Raw genomic sequence first — 15,834 nt, 5'->3', positions numbered from 1 at the left:
GCATCTTATGAAGCATCAATGTCAATATTCACTGACTTCTTTCTAGAAACAATGCAGGACAGAAGACAGTAGAATAATATCTTTCATAAATGTAAAAGAAAAACAACTGCCAATTCAGGATTCTATATCTGGTAAAAAATATTTCAAGAATGAAGGGGAAAAAAATGTATTTGGTGAAAGAAAGACATTTCCAGACAAACAAAAACTAAGATAATTCTTCACCTGCAGATCTGAACTACTATAGTGTAAGTTCTTCAGGATAATGAAAAAGCTATAACAACTAGGATTTACAAAGAGATATGAAGAACATGAAAAATGGTAAACATAAAATATCTTCCCACTGAATTTCATAAATGATATGTATATGTATATAAATTCATAGATGAGTATATATGGATATAAATAATGTGTATAGATGCATGACAACTGTATCATAAAGAACAGATTAGGAAAAAGGACCCCACCAATTATAAAGTTTTTATATTTTACGTGAAGTGGTATAAAAGTAGACAATGAAAGTTAAAGATACGCATTTTAATCCTTAGGATAACCACTGAAAGCTAATTCAAAAAGGCATTACTAAAAAGTCAATAGACAAATTAAAATAAACTTCTGAAATATTCAGATAACTCAGGGATGCCTGGGTGGCTCAGTCGGTTAAGCATCCGACCTTAGCTCAGGTCATAATCTCAGGGTCCTGGGATGAAGCCCCATTGCACACTGTGCTCAGTAAGGAGTCTGCTTGTCCCTTTGCTCCTTGCCCTGCTTGTACTCTCTCTCTCTCAAATAAATCAATACAATCTTTAAGGAAAATTTAAATAAATAAATAAAATGTTCAATTAACTCACAAGAATGAAGAAGGAACAGAGGAACAAGAAGTGGATGAGACCAACCGAAAACAAATAGAAAAACAATAGACCTAAATCCAACGAAAATAATAATTGTACTAAATATTAATAAACTAAACATTCCAATTAAAAGGCAGAGATTCTGTTACTAGATGAAAGAGCAAGACCTATATAGATAGTGTCTACAAGAGATGCACAGAAAATCTCAAGACACGGGGCAGTGTCTGGCTCAGTCAGTACAGCATGTGGCTCTTGATCTCAGGGTCATGAGTTCAAGCCCCACACTGGGTGTAGAGCTTACTTTAAAAGATGATAGATAGATAGATAGATAGACAGACAGACAGGAAGATATAGATAGATAGATAGATAGATAGAAAGCAAAAGTAAAGAAAAGAATGGGAACAGACACACCGTGCAAACAGTAAGCATAATAAGACTGAGTAGCAGTAACATCAGATGAGGATGACTTCATAATGATTAAAGTATTGATTTATTAGGAAGACATAACAATTGCTTATGTGTATATAATCAAAAGTATATATAACACATATATATTCCAAATACATATATAAACACATATATTATATACATATATATGATCTATAATGATAATATATATAACTGAAAGTATATATAACACATATATATTACATATACATATATAAATACATAAATATATATATAAAATGAGGACAATACATGTGACATTTTATTATCCTACCAGAGAAGATAATAGTGGTAGGAGGTTCTGGTGGCAGGTGGAGGTGGAGGTGCAGGGAGGCACGATACTCAGGGGACTATACTCTGGGAAACACTAGTGAGGCATTCCACCTCCCCACACAGGACAAAACCTGGGTCATTTTGTATAACCTTATGAACAAGACAGCAATGTGTTCTTAGCCACTCTTTGGTATAATTTCCAACACAACCTGGGCATCATTTGGAAATGCTTCAGTGGAGCATATGAATAATTGTATATATTTATAACTAATAGTCATATCCATTTGAAATCAATAGACTTTCTTGAAATCTTTGAGAACTTGCCCTCTGCCTGCCATTGCGCTGCATGCTATAAGCTCTCTGCCTTCAAAGAGCTTAAAGGATGTTTGGGGCGATAAATCAGAAAGACAAAAACAATCCTTCACAATAGAAAATGAACCGAAGTTTCAAATAATCAGTGCAGATACAAAGTCACTCAGGTAGGTGGGCATTTAAAATGGGTAGGATTTGGTAAGGGATTCCGGGGATGGGTGTGCTGTGAGCAAAATTTCAAAGGCAATGACCCAGCTTCCCAGGAAACAAAGAGCTTGGCTCTTCGGGTAACAATCCTGCCCTTCAAATGAATGGAGCGGATGGAGACCTGAGGTTATTGTTGGCTCAGTCTTTCACCATTTAAAAAACAATGTACACGTTTGGATTAAAGCTATGCAAACAATGATCAGGGACTGTAGGCCAGATGTACCCTACAGGAGGTGGGAAGAAAGCAGAAATCCCTCTTCACTTCATGCAGGGAAGATATGTTTATTATGCCAAGCAGAGCCCCTAAAATGGGGCAAAAAGCCAAGGTCTCCGTGGTTGGTGTGATAGATTTCCCAGGCAGGAGATGGCAGAGGGGCTCTTTCCTTCTCTCTGAAACAAGAGAGAACCATTTGCCCCCTAGCAGAAGCAGGCAGGGAATAAGGACTGAGTGGCGATCAAAGGAAATGAAGGAATAATGTCACCCTGCCCTTTTCTATGACGTTCCTTCCTCTTTCCTTGATGTTCCCTCACCATTTTTGTACAGTGTCTACCTCTCAGAGGCATTTGCTTATCAAACATCTTGGATTTTTCTTCTCACTCTCTTGCATATGGGTGTCTCATTACCACTTGACAATAACTTCCCTCAAAGTCAGGAACTGCTTTCCTCTACCCTGTCAGGTACCCCTAAACTCCAGGCCACTGAAATGCCATGAATGGGGTGCAGGGTTAAGCTCCATGGAAACAATCTGGATCGAGCTGGATTTGAGTAACGCAATTGCTGGAGCATAAGGTAAAAATATTTTTAACTTTTTGAGGAAACTTCAAACTGTTTTCAAGTGTGGCTGCACCAGTGTGCATTCCCACCAACAGTGCATGAGTGTCCCTTTTTCTCCACATCCTCCCTCAAACCTGTTGTTTCTTGTGTTGTTGATTATGCAACTTTCAAAAGAACATTTCTAATCCATCACTGAAACACACAAGCTACAAATAGTTACTGAGTATCCGTATACACAAAGTACCCAACCACAGGCTAGGGTAGGAAGCTAACCACTTAAAGCAGGCTTTGGTGATATGGCCGACCTAGAAGAGTCTAAAGAAAGTTGTTTTTAAGTGCACAAATGAGCTCCCAAGAAAGAAAGTGAAATACTCATTTCCCCCCAAATGCAGAGGTTTTTAAAAATTTTAAAAACAAGAACAAGAACAAAACCCAGAATCCATACTTCGCTGATATTGTGCCTTCTCCAAGGGACAGGTGGGAGAAATGAACATTCTATAACATGGTGATCAGGACAGTGCTTCTAAATCTCTAACGTGAATCACCTGGGATCTCATTAAATTGAAAGTCCTGATTCTACAGGTCTGAGGCAGACTGAAATTCCTCGTTTCTAACAACCTTCAAGATGCTGCTGATGTTGTTGGATCTTGGCAGCACTGGGTTTTATAGTAAATAGTTAGCTTGTGTATTCAACCTCAACAAGACCTGATAGAGATATGAAGCTGAGAACTGAAATCCCTGCATTAAGTTAGAATGCTTAGCGTGGCCTCCTCCAGTAAATGACAGCCTAGAAAAATCTACCCATTTGACCGAAGGTATCATGAGGAAGTTGTTCTGTTTCAGGCTGGAGTCTGGGTAGGGAAATATAGTCTCCCCTGAAAAAAAAAAAGAATTCTAGCCAATATCTAGCATGGATGAAGGATTCAAATTTACCCAAGTGGTCTAGAACGCACTAAGTTCAGGGATTAATGTAAAAGCCTAGTCCTCAGCCAGGCTTTTACCCAGAACCCAGAGTTCTTGGCAGAAACAGAGGCAACCATTAGAAGTTGCCTCAAAACCTGGGCCACAAGAGCTTTTCACACACACACACACTCTCTCTATGAAGCACAAATAAATAATCAGAAAGTACATGAGGAGACAACCCACTCTTTGCAAGAATGAGAAGGCAAAACAAAATCAAGAACAGGCTTAAAAAAAAAGAACAGACTTTATTCAATAGAATGGGAATCTAAAATAGAATATAAAAGGAATATAAAGAATGATTAAATACATAGCCCCAAAGACAAGGCATTATGAAAAAAAAAAAAGATTTGAAAAATTTTTTTTTTCTCAAAATGGACAAATGTCATTACAAGATTAAAAGGCACATATAGGGGTGCCTAGGTGACTCAGTTGGTTAAACATCATACTCTTGATTTCAGCTCAGGTCATGATTTCAGGGTCTTGAGATCGAGCTGGAGCCCTGACTGGGACTCCGGACCCAGCATGGAGTCGGCCGGTCCCTCTCTGTCTCTCTCTGTCCCGCGCACTGTGCATGCACATGTGCTCTCTCTCTCAAATAAATAAAATTTTTAAAAAATTTTTTAAAGTAAGATGCAATGTACAGTTTAACTGCAGACTAGCAAAACTGAAGAGAGAATAATGTGAATTGTAAAATAGATCCTTGTAATTTGTAATTGTGAAATACCCATGCACAAGTTACCCATTATGAAGCCAGAGAGAAAAAGAGATAGGAAACAGTAAGAGGCATCATGAGCAATAGAAGATGGAAAAGAAGGACCAACATTTAGTCGGGTTTAAGTTTTGAGAAAATGAGAATTCATATTTGAAGATAGGGAGACATTAGTCCCAGACAGAAGAGAGAGAAATAAATGTATATCAACACAACCATGGCAAAGCTGTGTAACATACTCTTAAAACAAACAACTTAAGAGCAGCCCCAGGAGAAAGTAAGAAAGAGAGGAAAAACAGAGAGAGAAAGAGGAAGAGGAGGAGGAGTGGGGGAGGAAAAAAGGGAAAGGAAGGGGAGAGGAGAGAAAAAGCCGTATTATACAAAGGACAGCCCATAGCCCAACAAAAGCTTCCCAACAGACGCAAGAGGCACTAGAAGACAATGACGTAGTATTTCCAAATGCTGTGGGGAAAAACTATTTTAATCTGCGATTCATGCAAGGTTAACGTACGAACCGCAAGTAGAGATAAAATAAGCCACATTCAGGCAAAGAGAATATACTGTTCACAGGCCCTTAAGGAAAAGGATGGACTTTAAAAAGGAAATTGAACCTAAATGGAAGAAGTAAAGGTGCAAACAGCCCCCAGATCTGAATCAAGGAGAGGAAAACAGTAGGTGGGCAAGACCAGAGGAAGGGGAATCAGAGGACATTTTTCGCCAAAGGAGTTGTTGAAATGCACCCAATAAAGACATAAAAGCAAATACTCTTTCCCCTTCCCCTGCTCCGTTTGTTTGTTTGTTTGTTTTTTAAGATTTTATTTATTTATTTATTTGACAGACAGGGATCACAAGCAGGCAGAGAGGCAGGCAGAGAGAGAGAGGAGGAAGCAGGCTCCCCGCCAAGCAGAGAGCCCGACGTGGGGCTCGATCCCAGGACTCTGGGATCATGACCTGAGCCGAAGGCAGAGGCTTTAACCCACTGAGCCACCCAGGTGCCCCTGCTCTGTTTTTGTTTTTGGCTTTTTTTTTTTTTTTCACAGTACTTTGTGCTACCTGACATTATACACTTTCTTTCCATTGTTCCTTGACTTTCTCTCCTACTAGAATCTGAAGTGCATGAGGGCAGGAACTTGACCCACTGTATTCCCCGGCCGGGCACGTAACTGGCACTCGTGTATGTACTGAACAGGAGACAGGGAACCAGGTGGTGCAGAAAGGCCTCAAAGTGTGTGGAGTGGAGACGTCCTTCTCTGGGGGAACTGGTGGTCTGAGGTAGAGGAGTAACTAACATTTCTGAGCGTCCTCCTGGTCCTGGGCCATGCACAGCCCACCTTCTACAGAGGTAAAATGAACTGATCTTTCAGTCTGGCTTAAAACACAAGCTGAGCATGTTTTCAGTCTCGGTTTATTGCTTATAGACATTACTGCCTCTTTTCAAGGGAGATGTATGTCCAACATGATGTCATGGCCAACTGAGGCAGAAGAGAGACCGGGCTCCATGTGGCTGGGTAGTTTGCACACTCAGGACACATATATACTCAATACTACTTAATAACCTAGTAATTCCAGTTTCCTCCCACGTACCTATGTAGACCCCAGGCCACTGAAACCCTGAAACTCCGGTTCTAACAATGAATCACCGAAAATCAGAAGGTCCCATCCTGAGGTCACAGCCGGCCCCAGTCCTTGTCAGCAAGCTCCATCCTCTTCTGTGTTCCCAGCTGTACAGTAAAGACGCCCACTTTCGGCCCCCTCAGGTCCACTAGCTGCTGCAGAGAAGTCAAAGCCAAGAGATACTCTAGTTCCCACCATCAGCACCCACCCTGCCCCCCACCAAACACCTTGCAGCCAGTTCTAGAGACACACCGACCAGAACTGTCCTTCTAATGAATGGTGGCTGACACTGTGTTCTCGGTCAAGTCCTATAGCATGAGGGTGAGCCAGTAAACACAGAACCAAGGGTAAAGAGCAAGAACCATCCCCCTTCCTCGCCTGCAGTTAACACAAAAAAAACGGAGAAGGCATTCTGGAGAACAGGCTTAGGAGCTGGTGAGCCATGCAGAAAACTCACTGGCTGTACATCAACAGTATGAGTAGACAATGAGAAGTCATCCCGAGAAAAGCACGCAGAGCTGCGCCCGCCACGGGCTGCCCCACCAACTGTCTTCTCGCCTTTTCTGATGGAGCCACAGTTGTTGTTCTTCGCACACCTTCTGCAGTACCTACGATCCTAGCTTCTCCACCCACGACCTTCCTGGGCTTGAAACAAGCTCAGAACGAAACAAAGGAATCCGTCCTCTCATCTTTTCTTTACCGTCCTCTTTTCCCCCGCTCCCTGAACTCTTGCCAAAATGACTTCTTCTAGACAGTGGAATTGCTCTCCCAAAGCTGTGGGTAAGGCTTCCCTTCTGTACTCCATGAGTACAGGGGGTGCATGCTGGTCTTTCTGATCCAAAGCTTCATACATAAATACAAATCTCAATAATGGCTAGAAGGAAGGCAAAGAGGGACTGGTCTGGGCAATGATGTCAACACAGACTGTACTCTTTCCAAAGAGTGACTCTCTGAGCCTAGGGACCTTGGAGGTATTTGAAAGGATCCTGATTCAGGACTCCCTTTGCAGTAGGCCAACAATGTGGTTTCCGGTTCTGTTCTCTCACAGTTCCTGGGTGGATTCAGAGGGCTGAGCAAGTATCCTCTTTCCCCTCTCACTAAGTAGATTTGTTGAAGAGATCCTGCTGTCCCCTTCGGCCGCCCTTTCTTGTCTATCATTCCCCAGGCCTGTAACGGAGGTCCACACATTCAGAGCAGGGGTGGGAGAAGGGCTAGCTTGAACTTCTTCCCTGTTCTCCAGAAAGTGGCAAACTGGCCAGCTCCCCCTCCTTTTTGTCAAGACTGAGCAGAGTGGATGGGAAAAAGGAAGCAGAAGACACAGACTCGGATTCCAAGCGAGCTTTCTCTCTCATTTGGACAAGATTAAAACCACAAAATAACATATGAACCGTACAGACAACATTTGATTAGCACAATAATGACTTGAGTCGGGAAGGGGCCCTGTTGATCCGAGAGGTAGAAAGAACTTCCTGGAGGGGGTGGGGTTGCAGGTTTGTCCTTGTGCCCTGCCTACTAAGGCCGCGATTTCCTGAGAATCGGAGATCTTTCAGGTCTGTGGCATTCCGTAAAACTACCAGCTAGACTCTTCCAAGGATCCCTTCAAAGGTTCTAAAGGAGGGCAAGATGGGACACTTTCTAACTGCCTTCAAGGGACACACAGGATGGGGATGGAGTCTGCCCTGCTGTTAGGTGGAAAAGCAGGGCCCTAGGTACGCTCCTTCCTGGCCTTCCCACCTAGGATCTGGAGCCCGGGGCTCTTTGCACACGAGAGATGAAGACTTCTTCCTGAAACCCGCCACCCAGATTTTGGGTGATAGTTTCCATTTCAAAATGAATGCCCATGAAAGTAGCCTTGGTGGCTGCCCTGCGCTTGCGGCCCGGAGTGGGGTTTACGCTCGGACTGGAACGGGGCTGATGCGCCCGGACGCCTCCGGTGCTGGTGGCGGTTGTATTTAGGCCTGCGCTATGGGTAAACAAGCCAGCTCCTGCAGTCTGCACCAGCAGAGCGCAAGAACAAACACAAAGGCAGGGCCAGTAAAAATCAAAGGGCAAAGTGCAAGCCTCGAACGAATCACTATGCACAGGCTTCGGTTCGGAGCAGGTGGTGCTAGTCCCGTGGGTGAGGTGCGCAGAAGTGGGGCTGCCTGCCCACTGGCTTCTCCCATCCTGCAGGGCCCACGGGGATTCGAAAGAACCGTGCAGAACGCACCTTCATGAACCATCCACTGTCCGGCTGCTACACCTATGGACGCAGCCTGTGCTTAAGGAAAGGCCATGAAACCTTGGAGAAGTCACATAATTTCTCCGTGTTTAGTTTCTTAATCCATAAACACCAGGGAATTGAGCCACATCATACCCAAATGGCCCTCTGGCTTTAGGATTTGTCCCAGCTCGCCCTGCTGACTGCCTAGGAGCCAAGGCTGAAAGACACCTTTGTTTTCCCAACGCTGTTGACAGAGCGATCTGTTATCTTGACTGCGTCCTTGAAGAGAACAGTTGAGCAAAAACACACTATTCTCCCCCTCTCCCCCACTAAAGATGACCTACTTTAAAGTTGAGGAGCTAAAGGAAGAAAAACTTTACACCTTAGAGCAGTTCCCCCCACCCCCGGGGCTGGAAGCCCACAATGCCCCTCCAAGTGGGTTAGGAAAGGAGCCTCCTCCAGTGGGCGGAGCTCTGAAGGCCTCACCTCCCAGCTCAGCAGTCCCCGCCCCCGACCCCGGACCGCGGACACTTCCAGGTCGGGCACCTTCTCCGTAGCAATGGAGCAACGCGCAGCAAGTAACAGGTGAAAGTCAGGGTGCGTGATGTCCTTGATGCCCCGGCCTTTTCCCTGCTTACAGGGCATCCTTTTCATCCACCCCCAAGGACTCTTCTGCTTTTTGACTCACAGACCAAGCTTCTCTCTCTGATGCACGTAATTAGTGTGGTAACACACATTCACAAAATACTGCAGTTTTTTATTCACGACTCTAAACTTGTTAACCCCTCAAAGGCAGCGAGGGACAGAGTTGCCCTGTGCAAAATGCTTGACGTCTGTCGTGGATATTCATTAAATAGTGTTGAATAAATGAATGGATGGATGGATGGATGAAAACCAGCCTTGCAGTGGTTCTGAGTTGGTTTGGAGCTGTGGGTTTCTTTGAAATCTGAGGAAAGCTGGGGACATTCCCCACTAAAATACATATGTACAAATATGCAAAATTCTACATACAGTTTGGTAGGGATCAGCAACCTCAACCAAGTAAAGCTTTATATTTTAAGTCAGGATAAAAAAGTATGAGTCTTTAAAAAGAGAGAGAGAGAAAGAAAGAGAAGAAGGAGGGGGCGGGGGAAGAGGAGGAGAAGAGAAAGAAAGAAAGCAAGCAAGAAAAGGAGGAGAAGCAGAAGGAGGGGGAAGGGAAGGGGAGGAAGAAGAGAAGGAGAAAAAGGAACTATGAACTGATATCAAGAACCTAAGTCTTTGACTTATAATCTTTTTTGTCCTAAAAACCCTTTATATAGACATTACTATCTCCAATCCCCGATGAGGAAAATAAAGTTTAAATAGCTTTTCCCCTGTGAAACATCAAAGCAAATATTCCAGTCTCTTTCACTCCCAAACTTTTCAAAAAAAGAAAGAAAAAAGAAAAAGAAATAAGCAATTCATAATATATCGCAGAGTGTGCATATCTTTCTGCTCTATCATTCTACCTCCAAATATTATACAGTCAGTTCCATTGATTGTGTTTTGATGGAGGAAGCTCTCTGAAGAGCTATGATCTAAGCCTAGTAAAAAAGAACTTAAATATAGTCATATATTTGGATTAGACAATTATAAATGATTTCTGCAGAGTTCTAGAGAAATATATAAAAATGATTTTTAAATCTTGCCTATCATATTTTGCTGATTTTTAGGCTAACAATTCAAATGAAACCAATAGAGGGGCACCTGGTTGGCTCAGTCAGAAGAACATAACACTCTTGATTTCGGGGTCATGAGTTCAAGCCCCACTTTGGGTGTAGAGATTACTAAAAAAATAAATAAATTTCCAAAAAAAATGAAACCAACATATCATCTAAACAGAACCTCCTCTTAGGCCTAGAATATCGTGTTGCTCCCACAACCTGAGGAAAAAGCCAAGCAGAAGACAGATGTCCTGACTTCAACATCTACCATCTCAGTCTTAACCCTGTGGTTATTAGTACACACTTGAAGGTCAGAAAAGCCAAGATTTGAGTTCTGACTTCTTTGCGAGTAGGTAAGATAACTTGAGCAAATTATTTAATTTCAAAGTCTCAACTGCCTCATCTATAAATAAGAAAAAATCATAGTGCCGAGCTCATAGGATGCATTGGAGGGATTAAGAAATAATGCATTGAAAATAGTGCAATATCTGGCATGTGGGAAACGTATGATTTAGGTCAGCCATTATTTTTCTCTTCTCCGCCATCTTCGTCTGTGTCTACGTCATTCTCCAATGAGCTTCCATGAGCAGAATGATGGCCTGCGGCCCAAGAGACCTGGCAGTTCCTTAGAAAATTAAACATAAATTTACCACATGACTGAGAAGTTCCACTCCTTATCTACCCAAAAGAAATGAACACATACGTCCACATAAATAGCTGCACGCAGAGGCTCATAGCAGCATGATTTATGGTAGTTAAAAAGCAGAAGCAACGCAAAGGTCTGTCAACAGGATAAACAGCCCAGTATATCAGACCATGGAATATCACGGAACGCCATGGAACACTGCGGAGTACTACTCAGCATGTGTTGTTGACACATGTTGCAACACGGATGAATCTCAAAAATAAACATGTTGAGGGAGAGAAGCCATGCACCAAAAAGTACGTATTGCATGATTATTTATATAAAATCCTGAAATATTCACACTAATCGGTAGTGTTGTCGTGCGGTTGTTGCTTTGGGCAAGATGTAGGGGAAGTGAAGGGACAATACGCTTTGGGGGGTGATGAACACACTACTATATTGTGATGATGGCTTCATGGGTCTGTGCGTATCAAAACTCATCAAGTTGTATATTTTAAATAGGTACAGTTTATCGTATGTCAATTATACCTCCATAAAGCTGGATTTAAAATGTTTTAAAACCCTCTACCATGGCTCTCAGAAAACAATGCACACTCTGCGATGTATTATGAATTGCTTATTTATTTTTCTTTTTTCTTTCTTTTTTTGAAAGTTCCCTACCTACCTTCACCCTTCTTAGTAAACTAAACTCCCTTATTTACTCACTAAATCTCGTAGGATCCTCCGTACCTAACACAGTGCCTGGTACAAAGGCAAATTGTTAATGAATGAATAAAGAACAGAAAATTGTTACAGGTCAAAGAGCCCTATGGAAAACAGGATACAAAGTATACTAGAGTACACCAGAGGATGGGGGAAAAAGAGCAGAAAATTGAATGGTCACAGAAGGCTTCAGGGGGGAGCTAAGCCACAAAGCGTCCTGAAGGCTGGTATAAACAGGAAGAGTGAAAAGGAGAGGGCCTCCCAAGGGAGCCACAGTGACAACACAGGCCAAGATGTGATGGGGCCTGGAGTTTGTTAGGGACGTAGGTGGAAAAAGTAGGCTTGTCTCCAGAGCCTTAATTCCCGCAGCCAAGGCAGCTTTTAGGAGTGGCGGGATGGTCCTCTGAGACGGAAGGCAAGAATGCTAGCAAGGAAGGTGGGTGGAGAAGGACAGTGGGAGGGAAGTGAGGAGCATTTCCGAGACCAGGATCACAGAATCCTGGAGGCACTGAGCACTCCTCTCCAGCAAGGCCACAGGTGCCACCAAAACCGAGCTGCCGGAGCATGGGTCCTGGCCAGCCCCACACTGCTGCCCCTCCCCGCCCACCCTCATCCTCACCGGGACCCTTTGCACAATCTGGCAGTGACACCGTCCAAGCGCTTCTCCTGGGACTAATCCCAGGCAGGCAAGAAAAAGGCAATTGCCTTGGGGCCCTTGGCTCTGTTTTGGGGCTGGTGACTAGGCCAACTGCTTAGTTAAGAACCACGTGCAGGTGTCTTTAGACATCCTCGTTCTGATGCCTGGTCTTTGCCCACCTTCTAAGGGCCTGGGTACTGGGGCTGGTTTGCAACCCAACTCTCTTTCTAAACTCGGCAGGAAGCACTTAAAGGGCCTGTCTTTGTTTGGAACAGAGAAGAGAGGAAGCAAAGCAGCTGAAAAGCTACTGTTTACTTTGCATTCAATGCTAAAGCCAAACAGAAAGTGTTTGCTCTCTGCTGAATGCCCAGGAATGGAGAGTTGTATTTGAGCCTCACGAATGGGACAGTAAATGTCCTATCTGCTTTGGTCCCCAGCGCTCCATTTAGATAGCACTCGAAGTTTACCAAGCACTTACACACGTTATCACTTACACACTTACAGCACTTACACACTTATCAAACGTTATCTCGTTTGATCCCCAGGTCAACCCCATGATGAAAGTGGAGATTATATGATTTCCGTATCACACATGACCCAGTGCCCTGGGGCTAGGAGACAGGGGCCCGATAGGTGTTTCTTTAAAGAGGTCACTAAGGCTAAGTGACTTGCCCAGGGTCACCGAGCGGGTGAATCAGTGTTTTCTCCCTGCCCCCATAGGTGTTCCTTAAACCCCAAGCAAACATTAACAACTATAGACATTTGTACCACGGGACGGGTCCAGGCCACGAAGTTTTAATGCTGACTCCTCCTTGCCATGACACAGAGAGATAAGGGGGGGGGGGGTTCACCAATTATTGAGCACCTATAACGTGTCAGATGCTTTCATTCAGCATCTCCTTCAATCTTGATGACCCAAAGAGCAGGTTATATTAACCTCCTCTCTGCAGATGATAAACTAAGGGTCAGCAAGGTGCATTCACTTTCTCGAAGTCACTTGCCGTTCCAACAGCCAGTAAAAAGGAAGCAGGATTCAAGTCAGACCCTCTGGCTCCAAAGCCTGTTCTTTTTTCCACGGTGCTATGATGGCTTTTAACCTGGGGATTAGCATTGGGTCTTCCTACCACCCACCACCCTACTCCAGGTGTACCCCCAAACCCCAATACACAACCACTTTCACAATATACACACACCGCAGCCACAAGGAGATTACGAGGTTTTGTGTGTGTGTGTGTGTGTTTTTTAAGAATAGGAAAGTCTCCTGAATCTTAGTATTTGGTGGAATCTTTACATCTAGCAAAGCACTTCAGGGGTTCCTGTCTTCTTCATAAAGACAGCCGTTGTTAAACATTAGGGAAGGGCCAGTCTTGTAGGAGATGAAATAGCTAGGTAATCCCAGAAGCAGTGAACCCCAGCAGAAACTCACATTGTAAAACAGAGCAAATAATGAGAAACACATTTATGTTCCCCAACCAGCACCAAGAGAAAAGAGAAAAGGAGATGTGGTCTTTGTTCTGAGCAGCTGGGTTGCTGGAAACTGAACATCCATCAAAAACACTCGACGGAAAGAATGAGCAAAGGCAAGCTCTCCCTTGTGTTCAGAGCAAGAGCAAACAGGTTGGGCAGATGGTTGGAGGGGTTTTTGCCTCATCAAAGAGGTTCACAGATTGAAAAGTTTGAGACTCAGTGCTTACGGGGACCACAGAGAGAGGGGATGCTAGGTAAAACGTCAATCCTTAACTCTTGGAGGGAGGCCTCTGGGATGTTGTTCAAGTTAGCATTGAGAATAGGTGTGAGATTATTTGCTGGCTGTCGGGATGTATTGTGAGACTCTACAATGATCCTCAATGTCTGTAATGTCACTACAATGATCCTCAATGTCTATAATGTCAGAGGATATTATTTTAAGAATTCGAGTTCGTCAAGACATAACACAGCTAATTTTTCTACTTTCCTTAATGTTCTGTCTGCCATTTGTAGTATCTCCCAGCAAAACTCTCAAGTTACTGATCATTACTCTTGTCATTGTCATTATTAAGCAATTAATTTAGAACAATTATTTATAATTGTTGAAGCTGGCTGGTGGACAGACATGTGGGGCGCCAAAATTTTTAAAAAGGGTCATTTTCTGCATTTGAATGACTAAAAAATATTTAAAACACATTAGTGTCCTCCCTTAACACTCAGAACTACCCCTCTCTCTCTTTGAAAAAAAAAATTATTTTAAAGTCTTAAGCTGTTTTACAAACATTATTTTTTTAAAAGAAGATTTTATTTATTTATTTGCCACACAGAGAGAGAACGCAAGCAAGGAGAGTAGCAGGCAGAGGGAGAGGGAGAGGCAGGCTCCCCACTGAGCAGAGAGCCCAACGTGGGGCTCGATCCCAGGACCCTGAGATCGTGACCCAAGCCGAAGGCAGAGGCTCAACCCACTGAGCCACCCAAGTGCCCCTGTTTTACAAACATTATTAACATGAAGGGTGTGGCTTTTCACTTTGGAGTCCCTCGGTGTCTTCATATCTGTACCCTACACTCAGCAAGGGTCTTCTGGTAGACAAAGCTCTCTAGAACTTTCAGGGATTTGTGTTCTGTTTCCTTAAACGTGTGCTTTGCTCTCTTGGACAGATGTGGTATTTTCCTGACCCAGATTAACCCAGACCTGTTCTCTGAAGGGCCGGTTCTAGGAAAGTTATCCTAACTCCTCAGTGCCCCTTGGTTTCTCTGCAAATGACTTCAAAGAACAGACGAGATTCTGGATCTTCAGAACTAATGGTGTAATGTCAGGGAGTTTCCACTGTTACACATTTGCAGCACTGTGCGCCGGGCTCATTGCTGAGACGAGGCAAGCCTGCAGTACCCCCCAAACAGCGTTGATTTAGTCCCACAAGGCTGTAGAACTTCTCAAGCTCTTGGGCATCCAACCCTACCATGTATCTGACCCAGGTCACCAGTGTCTGCTCTGATGACTGCACATCTGCCCAAATTGAAACTGAACTAGTACGGAATAAGTAAGCTTCTAAACCAGAATGAAGAAGTAAATTATGCTAATAACCTTGAGAAAGGGTTAGAACCTTATGTTAATAGCCTTGAGAAAGGGAAGAAATTTTGTGAAATCATAAACCACACCTCATGCTTTCCAACCGCCCCACAAGCTAGTTGCATGCATAGGTAGCTATTATTCTTGCCAAAAAATAACTGGTACATGAAACGTCACTGTACCATCAAATTCAGAGGCAATGTCACAATATAGGTGATGCCTAACTGCTGTAATTTGCGACATCCACTCATCTGTCATAATAATTCTAGAGAATTCCTGTAAGATTCCACCATGCAATCCGCGTCCAGAGCAAACCAGATTGGCCTTCAATTAACTCCCCTCAAAAAATATTATGCATAGGGCGCCTGGGTGGCTCAGTGGGTTAAGCCGCTGCCTTCGGCTTGGGTCATGATCCCAGGGTCCTGGGATCGAGCCCCGCATCAGGCTCTCTGCTCCGCGGGGAGCCTGCTTCCTCCTCTCTCTGCCTGCCTCTCTGCCTACTTGTGATCTCTCTCTGTCAAATAAATAAATAAAATCTTTAAAAAAATATATTATGCATACACACACGTATGCACATTGTTTGTTTATATACTTGTGGGTTGAATCCATATGTTGAACTCCTAACCCCCAGTGCCTCATTTGGGACTCTATTTGGAAATAGGGCTGTTGCAGATGTAATTACTCAAGATGAGGTCATACTGGAATCGAGTGAGACCTAACCTGAGATGACCGGTGTCCTCATAAAAAGAAGGAATTTGGAGACAGGCACACTCAAA

Source organism: Neovison vison, chromosome 11, assembly GCF_020171115.1.
Source record: "Neovison vison isolate M4711 chromosome 11, ASM_NN_V1, whole genome shotgun sequence".
In the NCBI taxonomy this organism is placed as follows: domain Eukaryota; kingdom Metazoa; phylum Chordata; class Mammalia; order Carnivora; family Mustelidae; genus Neogale; species Neogale vison.
This window is presented reverse-complemented; position numbering follows the sequence as displayed.